Source organism: Anoplophora glabripennis, unplaced genomic scaffold, assembly GCF_000390285.2.
Source record: "Anoplophora glabripennis isolate ALB-LARVAE unplaced genomic scaffold, Agla_2.0 scaffold111, whole genome shotgun sequence".
Classification (NCBI taxonomy): domain Eukaryota; kingdom Metazoa; phylum Arthropoda; class Insecta; order Coleoptera; family Cerambycidae; genus Anoplophora; species Anoplophora glabripennis.
In genome coordinates, this window is record NW_019416273.1 from 642115 (window position 1) to 661175 (window position 19061).

Genomic DNA, 19061 nt, shown 5'->3' on the forward strand with positions numbered 1-19061 from the left:
ATAGGTTGTCGGTGATATTTGCGGACACCCTGTATACTGCCGTTTCGATTTAAAAAAAAATTGAGTACTCTTACTTTGTGGATGTGCCTCGTACATTTATTTATACCCAAAAAGAGAATATTTTTTATTTAAAGTAGTCCAAAATTGTTGAATTTCCAAGTAGAATTTGGAAAAAGTTGAAAATAAACAAATTGTGACGAAAAACCTGAACTTTTCCAAAAAAGTGCAACCTAGAAACATGTATGAATTTTATTTCAACAAAGTCGAATATGCCACACTATGGCAAAACCTAGTAATTAGTAACTATATTATGAATTATTACACAGCTACACACAAAAAAAAAGTTGGGTATACTTTTTATGCGACATATATTTTTCGTAGTAATTTGGCCTCCAGAACACGAATCTGGGGTCAGAATTGGCCCATCACGTCACAATTTTTCCCTAACCTTAAAAAACTTGTGAAAATAGTGAAAATTGATGAAAATTTACTGGGAAAATTTGGAAAAAAAATTATTTCCACATCAAATAGTACATTTTTATGTAAAAGACTGCTGAATTCAAATCCACTGTCAGAATTGAGCTAGAACGTGTATTTTTTTTCTAACCTCAAAAAACCGGACAGGAATCGCTATTTTCAAATTCTGAGCGGATTTTGACCAGATTTTGTATAAAGGGGTTTTTTGGGTCGCTGATAATCCCTTCAACGATTGAGATTTAAAAGAAAGAATTGACTTAGATTTATTCGTTTTGATACAGAGTAAATTGAACCGTTTCACTATACCCTGGTCATCTATTTGAAACTGTTATATTATGTTGTAAACAAAGTAATGAAATGAATTGAGTATATTGCAATTGATAAAATAATTAATAAGTAATTATAAAGGCATAATTTAATTATTTGTAAATGTTTATGCGACCCACTGACTTTTGACAATATTTCTTATGCACTTAACATACTTCCCTAAATAAAATATTTTTATCTGGGAAAGTACTCGGGTTGCCGGTTATGACAGTATTTTTTTTGCCCCTACCAACCTAATTTGTTCAACAATAGGCCGTCCAACTCTATATTTCCTGGCTTATGGAGTACAATTAAAAATCTTACAAAGTCGAAAATAATGTAAATTTGTTTAGATATAACGGAAAAAAGTAAAGAAAATTCAGTCTCACATAGATACTCACTAACAATGAATATGTAAACTATAAAATAACATATACATTTTAAATATTGGGTACACAGTTTTGAAATTGTTAAAATATAAGGAACAACTGATCAATTTAAATATTTGATGCTCATTTTCGAATGCGACCGATCACTTATATTCATGACTTTGGCCTACTTTTGGTGGCTATCGTAATTAAAAAAAAAACAAAAATGAAAAAGTTCACAAAGACCATACCTGCGATAGAAAGGTCGTTTCACATTAATTTTTTTCTCTACATTTGTTAAAACGAACTCAATTTCCTTTTTTGTTGCTCTAACGGCTGGTGCCGATAAATCAGGTACCTGCACCGGTAAAAACACCGTTGTGCATTCTCGGCATGTCGTGTTGCGCGGCTACAGGTTTTTCCATTTTTCCCAACATCTAGCCCTCGTCTGGAACGAGCACGAAGCTAAGAGCCTCGCCGTTACGGCAGAGGTCGTTAAAATTTTATTAACCGTAACGATTCGAAATTGCCAGTTATTATTGGCGGGTCGGCGCAATTTTTGGAGCAATAAGGGATGTTCCCCCATTTCCTCCATATGCAATCGTCGCCGTCGCGTAATTTTATGTTGAGGATTTTCTATTTTTCATTTTGCTTCGGTTCAATCGAGCTTTGAAACGGGTGAATTTACGCTAGAATTGGCTAGTGGTGAAGCCCGTCGATAGTAATTTGAAAGAAAAGGTCTAAAAGAGGTTTAAGGATAGGAAGATAATCATTTTATATGTGTAGGATATTACTTAAAGATATAAAAATATTTTGAGATTTGATTCTTGGATCATTGACGAAGAAACATTCGTGTCAGCCTTAAACAGTAAAAATATGTCACATTTATTAAAATATCTCTTAATAATAGCTAATTATAGCTAAAATATTTTCTTGGTACACACAAATCTGTCTGTCAACTAATTGCAAATGCATAGTCTAGAATTCCGATGCCTCTAAACATTTCGGAAGTCGAAACAGGACGTTCAATTCCGGTTTGTGTTTCTAATTGTAGAATAAAAGATGATTCATTTTTAGCGCTATGAGAGAGAGCCGCAATTAAATGGCGTGCCAAGCAGGTCAACCGAGACATGCGTGAGCTGCTACCTCAGAATGCTTTTCACGTTCGCGCCACATAAGTATACTGTTGCATTTGTTATCGTGCGGATGTTGCGTAATTAATTTCTATCCGCTGGTGTTTATGGCGGTGTATTGTAGACAATTTAATTTATTGGTTTTTAATAAATAATGCGCACGCCTATGTCTCGCGGTTCAGCTTCTAACAGCCCTATTCATTTTATTCTAAAAACGAGCCATTTTTGAGTAACTACCTAATTTATTTTATTTTAAAATAAAACATCCACAGAATTTAATACATCGAATCGAACTCGAAATTATTTGACAAAAAAAATGAGAATATTTTTTAGAAATATAATTAATTATAAATACTCTGTAACCATTTAATTTTTTTCAGGGGATTTATTATCCATCAGTACAGAACACTGAAGTTATAAAATCAGATAACCGTCGCTTTCCTCTGGTGTCTATTTAGATTCGTTTCAGCAGAATGTGGCATTATTGTGTATTAGACAATTAAAATAGGAAAACTTTCAGGATCAATATTTTCAGCTTATAATAGAGAAACTTCCTAACTCGTTTGGAGCTGTCCGATGAAAACAATTACAAGCCTCTCCAGAACGGTATTGGAAAAAGTTTTTTAATCTAAATGCTATCGGCTTTGCCGAATATATCAGTTAAACTAGATTGGTTTGTAAATAAAACGAAATCGAAGACGTCATAGAAGAGAATCAGGTTGTAGGTGTAAAGAAACAAAGCTTTGAAAGGCATTGATTGAAATCGTTATTCGTTGAGTGCATTTCAAAGATTGTAAAACACGTCGTTTTATAAAAGGCGGACAAATTGTCAAAACCTTGACTTAGCATTATTTACTATTTTTTATTCATTATTTTGGTGTATTGGTCTGTTTAAACAATCCTAATTTCTGACTAAATCTACACAATCCATCACATCGAGGTGATAAATAAAATACGGCCTGTCCCGATGACTGGGTCGTTTTACAAAACGACAAATAGGACGTGAAATGTTTAAAATTTCAGTTGATTTAAATTAAGCTTAAACTATTTTACAGTAGTTTTGCAAAATGAAAGGATTGGAAGAAAACATAATATATCGACATTCGGACTTACAAAATCGCAAAACTATAAGTATTAAATTAAATACAGTGGTTATTAAAGTTGTTTACAGGCAAATGTTATAAACTGTGTTACTGTGTTACCCTTATAAAATCAGGGTGAATTCACATTACACTCATGCACATTCTTCTGCCCACATATCTCCCTTAATATTAGAGATACGCCTATCAAATCTTATATTTCTGTATCCTGAGAAAATATTCTATCAGAATATGTAAAAATGTACATATCTTTTAAGAAAATTTATACAAATAATGTTATTCCCTACGTTCAAACTAATTTAATTTTTACCAAAATTCGCACGGAGTGATTATTCAAATTTCGAAAATTACACTGTTTCTTTTTTATAAAACGTATTGTTGACACTGTGAAGTCTAACATCTTCGCGTGATAACTCCTTACATACATGTAGTGAAAGGATATGCTCTTAATATTTATTAGTTGACCACACCTTGACTGATTCGAAATCTAGATCGCTCGTTTGAGATTTTTTTAGAACTGTCACCCGTTGGTAACGGGGGCGTAGCTCAGATGGTAGAGCGCTCGCTTAGCATGCGAGAGGTACCGGGATCGATACCCGGCGCCTCCAATTTTTTTTTAACAAAAAGCCATACTTTTTAATTTTTATTTAATGTTACACTAATTTTGTAAAATAAGATTATGTAAGTCAACTTATTTTAATACAATTTTGCTTCCTTAAGAGGTTATAGGCCCGAGAACTTATTTACTTTTTTAGCAACTGTACTCAAGTTTTGGAAAATGTTTTTTTGTGACAAACTGTGCGTCACTTCCCCCAGATTTGAATCCTCTGGGTTTGTACTTTTGAGGACATATTAAAACTCTAGTTTATTGTATTTCTATTGTTAATACCAGAAATGTATTGTCGCAAAAAATAGTGACAGCGGTAAATGATATTAAGCATATCCATTCGACATTCTTTGCAGTTAGAAGTTTCAAGAAGAGATGGAGAAAATGCATTGAAGCAAATGGCGGACATTTCGAAAATCAAATTTAAAATACAGATTTTATTTTTGCTACTTTTATTTTGATACGTCTGTATTTCACGTTGTCATATTTTTCTGTGTTGTTTAGTAACTTTGTGAATTAATAATTTGTTATACCTAATTTATGTATTATTTTCCAATCTTGACAAATTCTTTCTCTAAAATGGCGCAGTTTAGCGACATGCAACAGGTATAACTTTTTAAAAGTAAATCGAATGCTGTTTCAAAATAACTCCATAATTATTTTCCAAAAACCTCTGTCCTTGAGGAAAATCTGAAGGAAATTATTTAGGTAGTGGTATAAGCACTGAGAACACCCTATACATTTAATCCAAAAAACAAGCAGATTACCCAAATTATTTAAAAAAATAAATAAATTATCGTAAAAAAATGAAATTAAGAAAAAAATACTTTCTCCGGCCAATATCTTTTTGAGGTTCGATACCGAAAAACAAATTTTAAGAAAGTTTTCAAAATCATTGAAAACTGTTAATAACTATGCCAACTGCCTCGTGTAAAAATATCAGATCGACTGCCAATATAGTTTTTTTGAAAAATGATATTAGAAATAATAAAATTGTAATTAAAGAACTAAATATTACTAAACATTTTGAAACAATGAAAACATGCATTTACAATGTAATTATTGAGATAATGGAATGAATATATAACGTTTTGACAAATTTGAACAAACTTCTGATCCAATGAAAGGAAATATGGCAACACTGTACGCTGTATTTAACGCTTCGACTGACGCGCTATATTTGAATAGCTCGATTATAGACTTAAATTATTCCAGTCGAAAATATATGTAGTAATAATTAATATTAAATACATTTTTCGTGATCTATTGCAATATAATAGCAATTTGAAATAAAAATTGAAAGGATCTCTTTGCAAAACGAACAGTATAGATGTTCTGTCATAATCTTCAATTTGACAAGGCGACGTCTCACTATCATATACTGAACTTCTTGATAGTTATCATATGGATTCTCGGTTTGCACATTTTATTTTTTTCTCATCAATCCACATTCTGTTTTACACTCATTTTATATTACTTTTCAGTCATTACTTTTCCTTTGTACCTTGGTTGTTCATTCATGTTTACGGAATTCGCGCAAAGTTGACAGTAATGACAGTTGAGCCAACTTTTACCACCACGCCATGGCAATGTTGCCAGATTTCATCCATCATTTTACAAGCTCTTGAAATGAAATGAATAAATAGACACTTTTATTCAAATAAAAAGTTAATTGCCGTGCATTAAACACGAAAAATATATGCAAGCTAATATGTGTTGTATAAATTTCATTCGTATTTATTATATTTAGTTCGCTCAAATTAGTTTATGTAAGGTTGGTACTACAACGAAACTACCGTGTATAAGCATAGGCTTCCCTCCGGCACCGCCTGCCCCGCAAGAGATGTATCGAACCTCCTTAAGGAATCAAAATTGTTCTAAAGTAACATATTTTCGCCCATGTAAGCAAGCCCATTATTTACTGAACATCTTTGATACATCTTTTCAACTAGTTTCTAGTGTAGACAAATTAAGAGCGTACAGATCTTAGAAATTGTTTTAGGGAAAAAATCGTACCTGTTTTTTTTTTGTTTCGACGAGAAGAATCTGTCCTGAAAGTTTGTCGTAACGCCGCCGCTACGCACTGTAGAGTTATCAGCAAACTGCCGCTTAATTCGGAGATTTACGTCAGAGAAAATCAACTTCTGACGTCAAAAAATCAAATCGGATTTCCATCTCCAATCCGGCCGATTGGTGCGTACGGAGACGAAAATCGAGGGGACGCCGGAGCTACGGAGGGGACTAATTGAAAATTAGTTTGTCGACTGTCGCTGGGAGGCTCGTAAAAGTAAACTCGATTCAAAACATTAGGGACTGCCATTACGGCGACCCGTTAGATGATGTTTACATTAGCTACGAATAGCTCGCGTTCGGCCGGCTGTAATTAAACGACCGTCGTAATTGGTGTTTATTTTTTGCGCGGCGCTGTCGATTCACTGCTCTGGCTTTCTCGACTGGGATGATTCCTCTTATCGCCCTCGTTCGATTCTACGTTCTACACTGGGCGAACGGCTTACTTGAAATCATTAAACAATCGATTGTTGTGCAGCAAGGCTGAGTTGATGTTGGTGAACCAGTTTCTAATTAAAGACGCAACAGAAAATAGCAAGATGTATTCAGTTCGGTCGCTAAGGTCGTTTTTTCAGGACACTTACGTGGAACAGAACACGTAATTCGTCATTTTTTAATTTTCTTACAAAAAGTAAGCTCTATCCATATGATTCGTACACATGTTTTCTCCATATTATCACACATAAACGTGACAATGAAAATGAAGACACAAACACACCGTACCGTCACTTATCACTGAAATGTATAACTTTATAAGGATATACTGTTCGAGTCGATTCGATTCCAGTGAAAACTAATACCTGTTTCACCCAAAAAGCCACAAATTTACGTAACGTATTGCAAATATATTCTCATAGATTCATTTGGTTTTTGCCCATCTACCATCCCCCTGCTGCCATATAGTGTGTAACTTGCACGCCGATCACATAAACAATGATCAAATACGTGGCTACGAAACCATCGGTCGACGAAATGGATCAACCAGCGCAATCTCTGCCAGAGATGCACACGAAACCGTACTTCACAACGTATAATAGTTTTCATTTCGTGCGTGCGTGCGTATCAATCGCGGTTTAATTTTGTTGCTGAGTAGAGAGTAAAAGCATAATATACAGTATTTTGTTTGGAATTTTATAACTCTTTAATATGGCCTGTTTTAGCTTCTCTAGACGTGCCCTCGAACACTTTTTTGAACACATCGTAGCTGCGTGTAATTGTTTACTTGGTATGTAGTGATCGTAGTATATTTCACCTAAACTAGGTTAATGCCAGAGGTCACTGACATCGAGAACAAATTTTCTATAAATAACTTAAATTCTAAAAATATAGAAAATTCAGTAGTTATTGATTACTAAACTACTATTACTATTATAATTTTATTGACCTCTTATACAGGGTGTTCTAAAGTAAATGTCCAAAAAATTCAGCGACTGCAAGGAGTCGTTTTAAGAAAAGTGTTCTAAATAAGTTTGTGGGTACACTTGCCGCAAGTGACCCATTTTTAAGCATTACGTCAACAGCGCCAGCAGGACGCCGCCGGATGCACCAGCGTTCCAGGAAGGGTCTACGGTGGACTGGCGCCGGCGGCCAGATGCGTACTCATATACCTACGACCGACTCCACACACAGGGGACTCTCCAATGAACACTCACCCCGTCAACACGTCTTTTTCTTTACAACTTAGTTTTCAATAAAATACCTTATTATTACCGTTGAGAGAGCGTTTTATTCTTGCTGTACAGCGAAAGCAACCCTCAAGTTGATTTAAGTTTAAAAAAAAGTAAGGTATCGTATTTATGTAGTATTTAATTCATTGTACTGAAAATTCTCCAAATCTTGATATTGTAGGTATATTAAAAAGAAGAATGTAACGCTTTTATAAATATTACTGCGCCACTGAATTTTAAACGAATTGCACCGTTCAGATCAAACGTAAGCGTAATTACTATATTGCTTTAAGTGAAAATCGTTCAATTTTTTCCTCCGATATGGCCTCTTCGGTTTGTTTGCACTCCACCGCACCCAGTGTGTCAATGCCGATTCCATCCCATTTAACCGGGTCGCCGGGCGCTGTTTTCCCTCCCTGATTTCAATTATCATACCCGATGAGGGAAATTTAAATTCAAAACGTGACCTCCGCTCTAAAGCCCTACTTAAAACCGAATTAACCGCGGTGTATTAATGAAATTGATGAACTCTTTTTATGCCGAAAGCTAATTCGTTATGTACGGTAGATGGCGCTTGACTGCCGGGTTAGGTTCGGCTTCTGAAGGAAATCATGAATTTATGATTATTAAGGAATTTGGTTAAGAAATATGCAGAATGGATTTTTTCGGTCCTTAAAATGTGATATTTTCAGAGAATTAATGTTTCTCTTCCTTCTAAATCTCATAAATTAGTTTTATTAAATGGATATCTAGTAGGCGTTGACCTATACCGAAAAATTAACAAAAACTTTAATAAAGCAATGAAACGATGTTTCTACTGAAAATTTATATGTGGACATAAGATCGCAAATAAATCATTTAAAGATAATAAAGATAAAACAAATAACAGTTTGCGCCAAACGGATCAGTTAATATACAGGCTGTTACAAATTCGTTTCTCACTACAGGGATCTCGGAAACGGTAAGAGGTACGAAGTAGCTTAAATGGGGCAAAGTTGCGTAATCAGGGGACCAGCATTATGCCTCTAAAAAATCAAGGCTAACATGATTAGTTTTCGAAATATTTGAAAAAAAAAACCGAAATTTTGGAAATCCGTTTTTGTTTCATTTCAGCCTTGTTTGAAGTGATATTGAAAAAAGAACACTTTCTCATCGCCCCTTTTTGCCCTCCATCGAATGGCATAATCAGTTTTTATATGTAACGTTTCGTGTCTCCAGGACCATCATCAACTTCATTTTTTTAAATACGACTAGAAATTTCATTACATATTTTGCAAGTCTTCATGATCCCCAATACTGTACTGCCTTAGCCCGAACCAGATTCAGACGTTTTGTCTCGAAAAATTCATCTTCAGTGTATTCGTCCCAAATTTATCTAAATTTTTTATATATATTTCTTTGTTTATTGAATTATCGTACACTGTAAGTGTCGTTAGACCCTGTGAAATCCATCTAGTTATTTAAACTATTACCACCATGCGTTACAATAAAACATTTATTATTATCAACTATTGCCATCAGTTGGTCATACATAACTCAATAAGACATTGCGTCAAAATTAAAACATTATTACAATTTTAATTTTATTATGACAAATTAATTCTTGAAAATGCATATGAACAACCAAAATGCCAACTGAATATTATTATTTAAAAAATTTCAGTAAATGTTCCAAAGGAAAATCCAAGGAAAAGACATCCGTAACTTGTGCAAATTCTTCACAAACTTCGGCAGATGTTATGTGTTCCGAAAATTATGGTAACAATGCTTACAAGCATTGTTATTAACAGAAAGGAAGTGAAATGTGATAAAACAAAAAACGAAATGTCTATTACTATAAATGTAAATGTTAATATTAATAAGTAAATTAATTAAATTTGACTTATTATAGGTTTATTATTATTTCATTATTGTACTAGTGAAATAAAGTTACTTTATTGCACTAGTGGATAAAGTGTCACTTTAGACCGTTCATCCGTGTGGATAAAAGTCCGATTATAAGGTGATTGTGGATAAAGGATTTTTATTATTTTGAATGAAAATTTAGGTTAAAATTACACCTTCATTTTTGTAATGTACTTTATTTGTTGTACATTGTTACTCATTTGTACTGACAATTATTGAAATTCCGATTAAAAAAATCGAATGGAACTTATACTTAAGACTATTCTGTACAATAAATAATTTTGATGGAATAAGTTAGATCGGGGTTATTGATTACAGTCTCCTCTTCTATTTTTTTGCCTCTCTAGTCAAATTGTGACATTTTAACACAAAACAAACATCTTTCCCGTAATTACTGAACCACAATCTAAATTGCAGGTAAATTAATTTCATTACTACCCGTAACAACCAACATCGGCCTCCCCTATTGCAACCAAACAAGACCGTTTCGATCAATATTTAGGGCGGATAAACTTGGTGCATGATATTTTCATAATAAATAGGCTAAAGTTTAATGCAGCCGGGCTTATCTGCATTGTCCGTAGTGCAGTGGTGGTTCAGTATCAAAGCACCGTTCGAATAGGTTTTGAAGCATTTAGAAGGCTCTTTATCTAGAGAAAGATAAAAGGAACTTCTTTATGCTGCCGTTAGCATCGCCGACTGTATTTTATTGCACAAATACGAAGTCAAGATGCAAGGAAAGATATTCTATATAATAGATAATGTTTGTACAGTTTGCCCCATTTTCTTGAAAGGGACAATAAACCTCGAAACTTTAAGTTCTCTCTATCGTATACGCTTCTTGGATAAAACATGATACCGCTTAGGTTAGATATGATACATTTAGAATTTCTGAATTGCTCGTATTTACAGAAAATGCACTGGTAAAATGTAGGTTGTTTGGTCGAGATACAGGGTGTTTTCAGTATGCATATTAGTGATTTCTTTGGTTGTATTTAATAGTATTTTTTAGTAAGAAATAGCTTAGAAAGTTTTACTAAACTATCATGAAAATTCGCACGATTGTTCCTAAAATCGTGACAGGAACAAATTGCAAACTCTCATACAATACGTTTGAAAATTTGGGAAAACCTACAATTTGTTGACAATAATTTTAGGAGCTGTTTAGTGTAGGGATCTTGAAAAGTAGCAGATATACAAAAAAGCTTAAATGAGGAAAGATGTGTAGTTTTATGATCTTTATTAAATGTTACTTTTATTTTTTGAAAAAACGTCATGGCTCACTAGATATTGCTCTCTGTTGCTATTTTATTTTACAAAAAAAAATTAAATTACGAAGTTTCAGGTTTTTTTCAGTGTGATCAGTGTTCGTGTACACTTTCGTTTTCAAGTTTTTTTAATGTAAACCATAGTTAACTACGAGCTAAAAAAAATGTCTTTCTTATGCTTATGCTTTCCAACGATATAATACTTGGTATTGTTATTATGAAAAATGGAAGAACTGCAGCCGTTTTTAACTTTTCAATTGCTCGTTGACGTAGATGGCTGTGAAAACCATCGAATAAATTCGGTTCAATTGCCAAAGATAATGAATTTTTCAAACGAGGAAAAGAAAAGAAAATCTATAAAAAAACAGCTTCTCCAGAAATACTTATTTGTAACTTTGAAAAATTACCCACTGGACTCATTTATGGTATAGACTACAGAGTTTGTTTATTTTATACTCTCACATATTAAATGCATGGTACTTATATTGCTGACACACTGTATAATAGATTCACCGACGAAGAATATGAACAAGATCAATAGAGACACTACTGTTCTCATTGTTACAGATTTTGCACCATTATTTTTTTTAATAATCTTTGCCTTTCCTTTGTGGAGATAAAAAAACTGAATTGACTGACGTCTTTTATTAAATAATTAAGATCCAAATTTACGTAGATCAGTTCGGATTATTACGAATTTGAGACTCCCTTTGTAGCATCCGCTTATAAAGGGAAATTAGAGCAAAATAAAGTATCAGCTTCATTTTAAAGATCACATACCCAATTATCTGGTCTTTGAGGAGAAAGATGAATTTCTTATGAAAAAACCTTTCAAATTATGCTAAAATGCTTTACATTTAATGATATCCCGCTGTGCGGAAAATCAGGGAAGTCTGGTGCAGGAATGCAGAAATTTTATGAATTTTTTAATTCAAAGACAATTTTTGTAGCGCCAGTATATAGTGCGCTTCACATAATTAAGTTCTGGTTTTTAGATACCCGTTTTCGTATCTGCCAGTCTCTGAATGTTTTTGGTAAATAATTGGTAAATAATAAATAATTGTAGTTTTTCTAATGTTTCCGGATGTTATTTGAGCAATACTTACAAAAAAATAACTGTTTTTTTTTAGATATAACTGGAATTTAATAATGTAGAACAGTGTATATAATTTTTTTTAAGTTTTTTTGATAGATTTGGAATTCTGAAGTTACTGTAAAAAAATAGCTCTTAGGAACATTCCTTGAAACAAACTTACTTATATTTAGGAACTTAAAACGGTTAGGTTAGACGCAGAGAACGGAATCTAATCATCGTCTAAAAGCCCTTTTCAAGCCCCTTTGGGTAGCTAGGAAAAACCGACGGAACCCCAATAATCATATTGACCTCAACACCCGCTAAGTCCCTATTGTAGACGCATCAATTGAACGTTCAATTCTTTGCCGGCACGTTAGATCTTCCCCCAACTGCCAATTCGTCGGAATGAGGTCAAGATCAGTGCCGGAGTTTATTGTAGGTACCACTGATATTGAAAAATTCATTCCTTAGGAATCCGTTTCATATAATCGTCTTGAGGCTATTAAAAAAACTCAAGTCCGGCTTAAATACCATTAATTCCATGCATCGACGTGGCTCAATACTTGAGAAACCGAGGAATTTCAGCAACCACAAACGGAGAGTTAAGCGACGCATTAACTGGAGATGTAAATTCTGTTCCGGAGCACGGTATTGGTTAATTTTGCCGCAAGAAATCTAAACTCTATGTAAAGTGTTCTTCAAATTACAATGTAACAGGATACCGTTCGTGTATTCAGTGTTCTCGAAAATAATGATTTATACACTAAGCAAACTGTTTGCTTGCTATAATTGAGATGCTGTTTCCTTGATAAGGGGTGCACATATTCAATATTAAATATAGTTAGTTGATTGGGCTATTTAATTCAAATAAATTTGATGTTTATTCGTTTGAAGCATAGGCTTTGTTACAGCTACTAAACAGATACTAGCTGTTAGTATATCTTATACAGGGTGGCCAAATGTAAACGAAACAGAGTCATTTTCAGGAACTGCGTCAAGATTGTAGAAAAATGCTCAGACCCGTCGATTTTAGATTAAAGGGGGACATTATTAGCTGGTATTTTTGACTCCGCCACTTTCACCTCCAAGCAAGGGTAAGCATCACCCCAAAATATTTAAATGGCATTGGGGTTGAGTAATATTTCTTCTCAAAGCTCTTACAATTCCCTTTACAACAGACTTTAAATTTTATAGCAAACATTGCAGTATGTACATTGATGGAACTGTTAGAATATTTAATTTAATAAATTGATTTTTGCAGTCATCTCTATAACTAGACCTGAGATAATCCTAATTGCTTTTCTCTGCTGCGCGAACACATCCATAAGTAGAAGTAGCATGAACCCACACAATAAGTGCATACGATATGTGAGAATGAACCATAATATGCTTTCACTAAAATATTCACTGAGACCTTACTTTCAAGGCTACGAAGTAAGTACATGTTCTTCGATATATTTTTTTGCAAATATAATTAGTATGATGTTCGCAAATCAATTTAGTATCCAAATAAACTCTCAAGAATTTAACAGCCTCAGAGTTAGCCTCATACTCAATCTCTGGCAATGAAAATATCATGGTCTCGGACATAGATATATTTAAGCAATGCTTATTAGCAGTCAACCATTAATTAACAGTTAACTGAGTCTGAGGGATGGTATTAATTAAATCTAAGAGTATTTTATTTCTTATTGATAGACATGTGTCATCAGCAGAACATTATTATCCAACGAGTTAAGTAGGTCATTAATATAGGTTAAAATAGTATGGGCCCCAGTATTGACCCCTGGGGTACTCCGTGTTTAACAGTTTTCAAGTCGGATTTTACATTATTGTAACTCACTAATTGCTGCCTATGTGTCAAGTAAGAACTCAACATCTGTATACTGTCCTCGGTAAAAGCATAAAATTGTAGCTTTCTAACAAAAATATTATGAGATAGGTACACAATCAAACGCTTTTGTCAGGTCTAGAACTGTGTAGCTATATATTCACCATTTTCAAAACCTTCATTAATATATGAAACAAGTTGGTTTATAGCCAATGTGGTAGAGCAGCTATTGCGAAAACCGTACTGATTTGAATTCACAATACCATGGGTGTCAAAATAATAGGTAATTTGTATTTTCAATATAGACTCATTAATTTTTGCAAAATATGGAATTATGGATATGGGTCTAAAATTGGAAGGATCATTTACGTTATTATTTTTATATACAAGGTTATCCAAAAGTTCCTGTACGGCAGAACTTTCGAAGAATGCATTTTGGGAAAAAAATGTTTCAGAGAAAAGTGTAAGGATTTTTCCAAAATGCTTTCTTCGAAAGTTTTTCTGCCGTACCGTGACTTTTGGATAACCCTGTATAGGTACTACTCTAGCAATTTTTAGAGAGTCTGGAAAAATACTCGACTTGATACTAAGGTTAATTAAGTTGGTAATAGGAATTAGTATTGAATTCATTATGTGAAACAAGTAACTCTAGACTTTTAGTTTGTTAAAGTGTTAAACGTAAAAATAACCCAAAAATTCTTTCCCTGAACCAAAAGCGTGGGCTTAGAAATTATGCCATAACAAATTTATATACCTAGTTCACGGGCTACTAGCTATTAACCACCAACCCAGTATCGAGACGTAATATAAATTTTCCGCCCCGGCAACTTTGCAGAAGTACTAACATTCCTGTGACAGTTCTCTGGGAATCCGGTGGAGATATAATGAATAGAATTTGGCTGATATATATTATAACGGGGGGATGTGATAACGCGTGCTATATATTTTCTTTCCCTCGAGACTCATAAACACGTTACCGCTACGTAGTCGTAATGTTTCGGTTTATTATTTAATTAAATTGGGTGTCATCGTACTACTTAATTTTGTGTCACACTAGTACAGGGTGTTTTTAAATGACTGCATATTTTTGCGTATCGACAGTAGGTAGGGATAAAAATAATGAAAACGTATTTAATTGAAGTACTTATAGTGGTTTGGTCTTCAAGTGAGGAGAAAAACTCTAAGTAGCATGAAAAACTTTATTCTACTAATTTCGCTGGTAACACGAGACACAACCGAGCAGGAACTAGACTTCAAGACTTCTGGTTCGTGCCTCGAAATGTTTTCGGTTTTATCCTTGTCCCCAGGTACCTACTTTTATTACCCTCCTAATTAACACTTATCCGGGTCATTACCTACTCGGTTTGTGCTTATGTACCCTAATAAACAACAACTAATTTATGTTTACAGCCTATTTATTCTACTCTCATTTGCTAAATACATTTATTTGGGATAATCTCGGATAATTCAAAGTATAATTTATATGGCTCGTAAATTCCCAGAATGCAAAATATATTTATTGGGGCAGGTACTAAATGTAATTGTAGGGTGCCGCTACATACTAACTAAAATGTAAAAAAAAAATCCGAAAAATATTGATGAATAAAGGTTTTTCATATACCCCTCGATATACCCTGAAGGATTTTCAACAATTTTTATGACAATAATTATAACAATATTCGATGAATATTGAATACAGTGTTGCATTGGGTTAAAAAGTATATTACTGAGAACTTTTGCTGTGTAATGAATTCAGGCATTGTTTTAAGAAACTTTTTTAAATAAAGAAAATATTTATCATATCTAATAGAAAGTCTGGTTTACTGTTTCGCAGTAAGACTTAATCCTCTGTTTCTAAAATGAACTAAAAAAATAATTCCAACGTCTTATACAAATAAAATTTGTCGTCCGACCAATTTCGGTTTCCTCCAGTTTTTCTTCCGTTAAAATATCAACAAGTAGCAATGCTCGAGATAAAATTAAAAGGGAGCTTTTCTCGGGGCCCTCGGCAATTTTCATAAATTAAATTTAAGCGAGGGCTCCGAAAATACAATTATCTCCATTAGGGGATTATTCCCAACAGAGAGGAGTACCTGAAAATAGAGATAAAAAGCCGGGGTATAAAGAGATATTTTGGGGATATAAAAAGAATGCAATTAGTAGAAATTTATCACATTACCTAGATCTTTCGTAATGTAAAAGAAACAAACCTCTCGCCCCATATGTCCCGTCACTAAAGGACTACTCTGTATAAGTACATTTAATTAGTATTTCGTGTCAATAGTATTTAATTTTATTGTGACATGCAATGTACCGCCTTTTTTTAAATAAAACACTTTTTCTGTCGACCTATTTAATAGTATTTTAATTAATGGAAAAAATTACATTAGTCAACATTTTCATAATTCAAAATTCAAATTCAGCGACATAAAAGGTATTTCGCCTAAAAGTGGTAGAATTTACATAAAATTAAAGTAAAAAAACGTGTACTATAATAATGATATTCTAGAAGTTCCATATATTAAATATTATTTTCTGTAAAACCGGAAAAATATTAGAAACTGAAAGAAAATTGATTCATGTGTTCAGTATCACGATTACATGAAATACATCTTTCTTTGGTAAAACTAATGCAAAAATCGTTCGAAAACATGTATCACTTCAACATCACAAAGACAAGGCTAGAAATACGCCGAAAGGATTTTATACAAAACATACCAATTCAAAAGCGTTAATTATTTTAAAAAATTAACACCCATTAACAAAAATTCTTTACGGACAGTGTACAGCTTACGCTTGTGCCATCTGGGGTAAAGTGTAATAGTGTCAAATAAAATCAATTTCTTAAGGGGACCTTCGTAAACTTGCCGGGGTATAATAATTGCTAATAGTCTATAAGCTGTAATAATTGAAGCTATCACAACTTCAAAGGGTGAAAATTAAAGCTATGTCTCAGTATATAAGTGGTGCTAAAGTGTATTAATTACCGGGGGTACATTAAAGAGTTGTTTTCTTGATGGGGCTAATACACGGGTGTAAAATACATTTATAGATTGAAGAGAATGACTGGCAAAATTTAAAAAATGAGTTGTACCGCATATAAGCTCAAATTCTGGTAATTTGATGTGTTTTCAAACTGATAAATATCGTATAGTTTCCATATTTTGACTGGACGCCAATAAATGGCCTCAATCATCTAAACTCTAGAGTTGAACGTGATAATATACAGTCTGTCCAAGATAAGGATAGGATAGCATTAGGATCTAGGAAACGGCAAGAAATGCGGGGTGGCTCAAATTAGAAAAAAGTTGTGTTGTTTTATACCTAAATTCCGGGTAGTTCCGGAAATATCCGGAAAACCCCGAAATTTTGCAAAGTTGCTTTATTTTATTTTGGCTTTAACATATATGAAAACGAATTTTAAAATAAATTGCATATTTACATTGCACCTTTCTACGCTCTATCCAATGGCGTCAACAACAACAATCCGACGTTTCGACTTCGAGGGACCATCATTAGGTTAATTTTTTTAAACACGTCGCTGCTATTTTTATGACAAAATCTAAAGTAATTTTTAATTCTGAATTAGATGATGTTACTATGGCAATCGCGTAAAAAGGTTTTTAGCTTGTTTTAGCTATCATGTTAAATTTTTTCTGAGTACGGTTCTGAACGCTTTCAAAATTTCTATTGGGGGCAGTCATAACAGTATAAAAATCAATACAGCACAAAATATCCAACAATTTTTTTACTACTATTAGCAATACTAATTAGAAACTATAAAACATTTCATATTCATTCGTATTATTTTTTATTTGGTACAATTTTTTTAAATTATTTATTAAAGAAAATTGTTGGATATTTATTGCTGTATTGACTTTTAAACTGTTATAATTTCCTTCAATAGATATTTTGAAAGCGTTCATAGCCGTAGTCAGGAAAAATTTTAAATGATAGCTAAAACAAGCAAAAAAACCTTTTTAAGCGATTACAATAGTAATATCACCTAATTCAGAATTAAAAATTTAGACTAGATTTTTTCATAAAAATAGCAACGACGTATTTAAAAAAATTAACCTTATGATGGCCCCTCGAAGACGAAACGTCGGATTGTAAAAATGTTGAAGCCATTGAATAGAGCGTAAAAAGTGGCAATGTAAATATGCAATTTATTTTAAAATTCGTTTTCAAATAAAGTCAGAAAAAAACGATTTTGCAAAATTTCGGGTTTTTCCGGATATCTCCGGAACTACCTGGAATTTTAAAACTTTCTAAACGGCGTATTGTTTTTTCTAATTTAAACCGCCGTTTCCTAGATCCCAATGCTATCCCATCCTTATCTTGGACACACTGTATAATACACACTCTAAATGTTGCAGTACTGGAGGATATTCTTAGCGAACACAGTGCCTGTGAGTAGCAGAAAAAATACGAAGCACATAAACAAAGATAAATGCAGTTAAACAGTTTAAGAAAAATTTATCATTATCTACAAATCAACAACACCCTACCAATTCATTATTACGAATTTTGAAATGAAAACCATATATGTATTGATTTGCCGCCCCTACATTCACCCTCTGCCTTATGTATCTCGGAAACCTTAGTTTTCACGCAGTTCGTTTATAGCTCACTTAAATATCGACAATCTTATAAAAATAGCCACGATTTTCCTTTCCGCCTAACCCCATAATTGTGGAAACTCGGAACAGTTGTGTTCGACGCAGAAAGGTTCAGCGTACACATCGACACCAAAACCACTCCGATCGGTTGCTATACTTTGAAAATATATAACCCCCCTATAATCATATATATTTTCTGACATCTAGAGCGTTACACTGCCGCATTTTCAATGTTGAAATACTTAAATATGATTTAAAGATATTTTTTCGGAATTTTACATATACAGGGTGTTTGTAAAAAAGTACGAAATATTTTAGGGAGTGGTTAACGAAGTTATTTTGTGAAAAAAAGTTCATATAAACGGTCGAAATATGCTTCGTCTCCAAGATAGTGTTTAAATTTTAATTTTAATTTATTTTTATTAATTATTGTAGTTTTAAAGATTTTGACTCGAAATTTGAAAAACGCTTTGGAGGGAGAAATGTGCATTTTTTGGAGTGATCCGAATATTTCTACTTACACCAGTGCCGTTCGTGCGAGAATGCCACAACATTTTTTTGACTGACTTTTCCCGTTTTGATATTTTTTATAAATTCGCCATCAATTCTGAATGAATTTTTTTCCGTGGGAT

The 19061-nt window shown here is 33.2% G+C and overlaps 1 protein-coding gene and 1 non-coding gene across 2 annotated transcripts in view; both read left to right on the top strand.

Moving 5' to 3' along the window:
* Window positions 1-19061, top strand: part of LOC108903923 (G protein-coupled receptor kinase 1) — a 365345-nt gene that overhangs the window by 309200 nt on the left and 37084 nt on the right. The gene's annotated exons all lie outside the window — the stretch shown is intronic.
* On the top strand, window positions 3920-3992 carry Trnaa-agc. The gene has a single exon. It is a non-coding gene; the product is annotated as a tRNA-Ala (tRNA).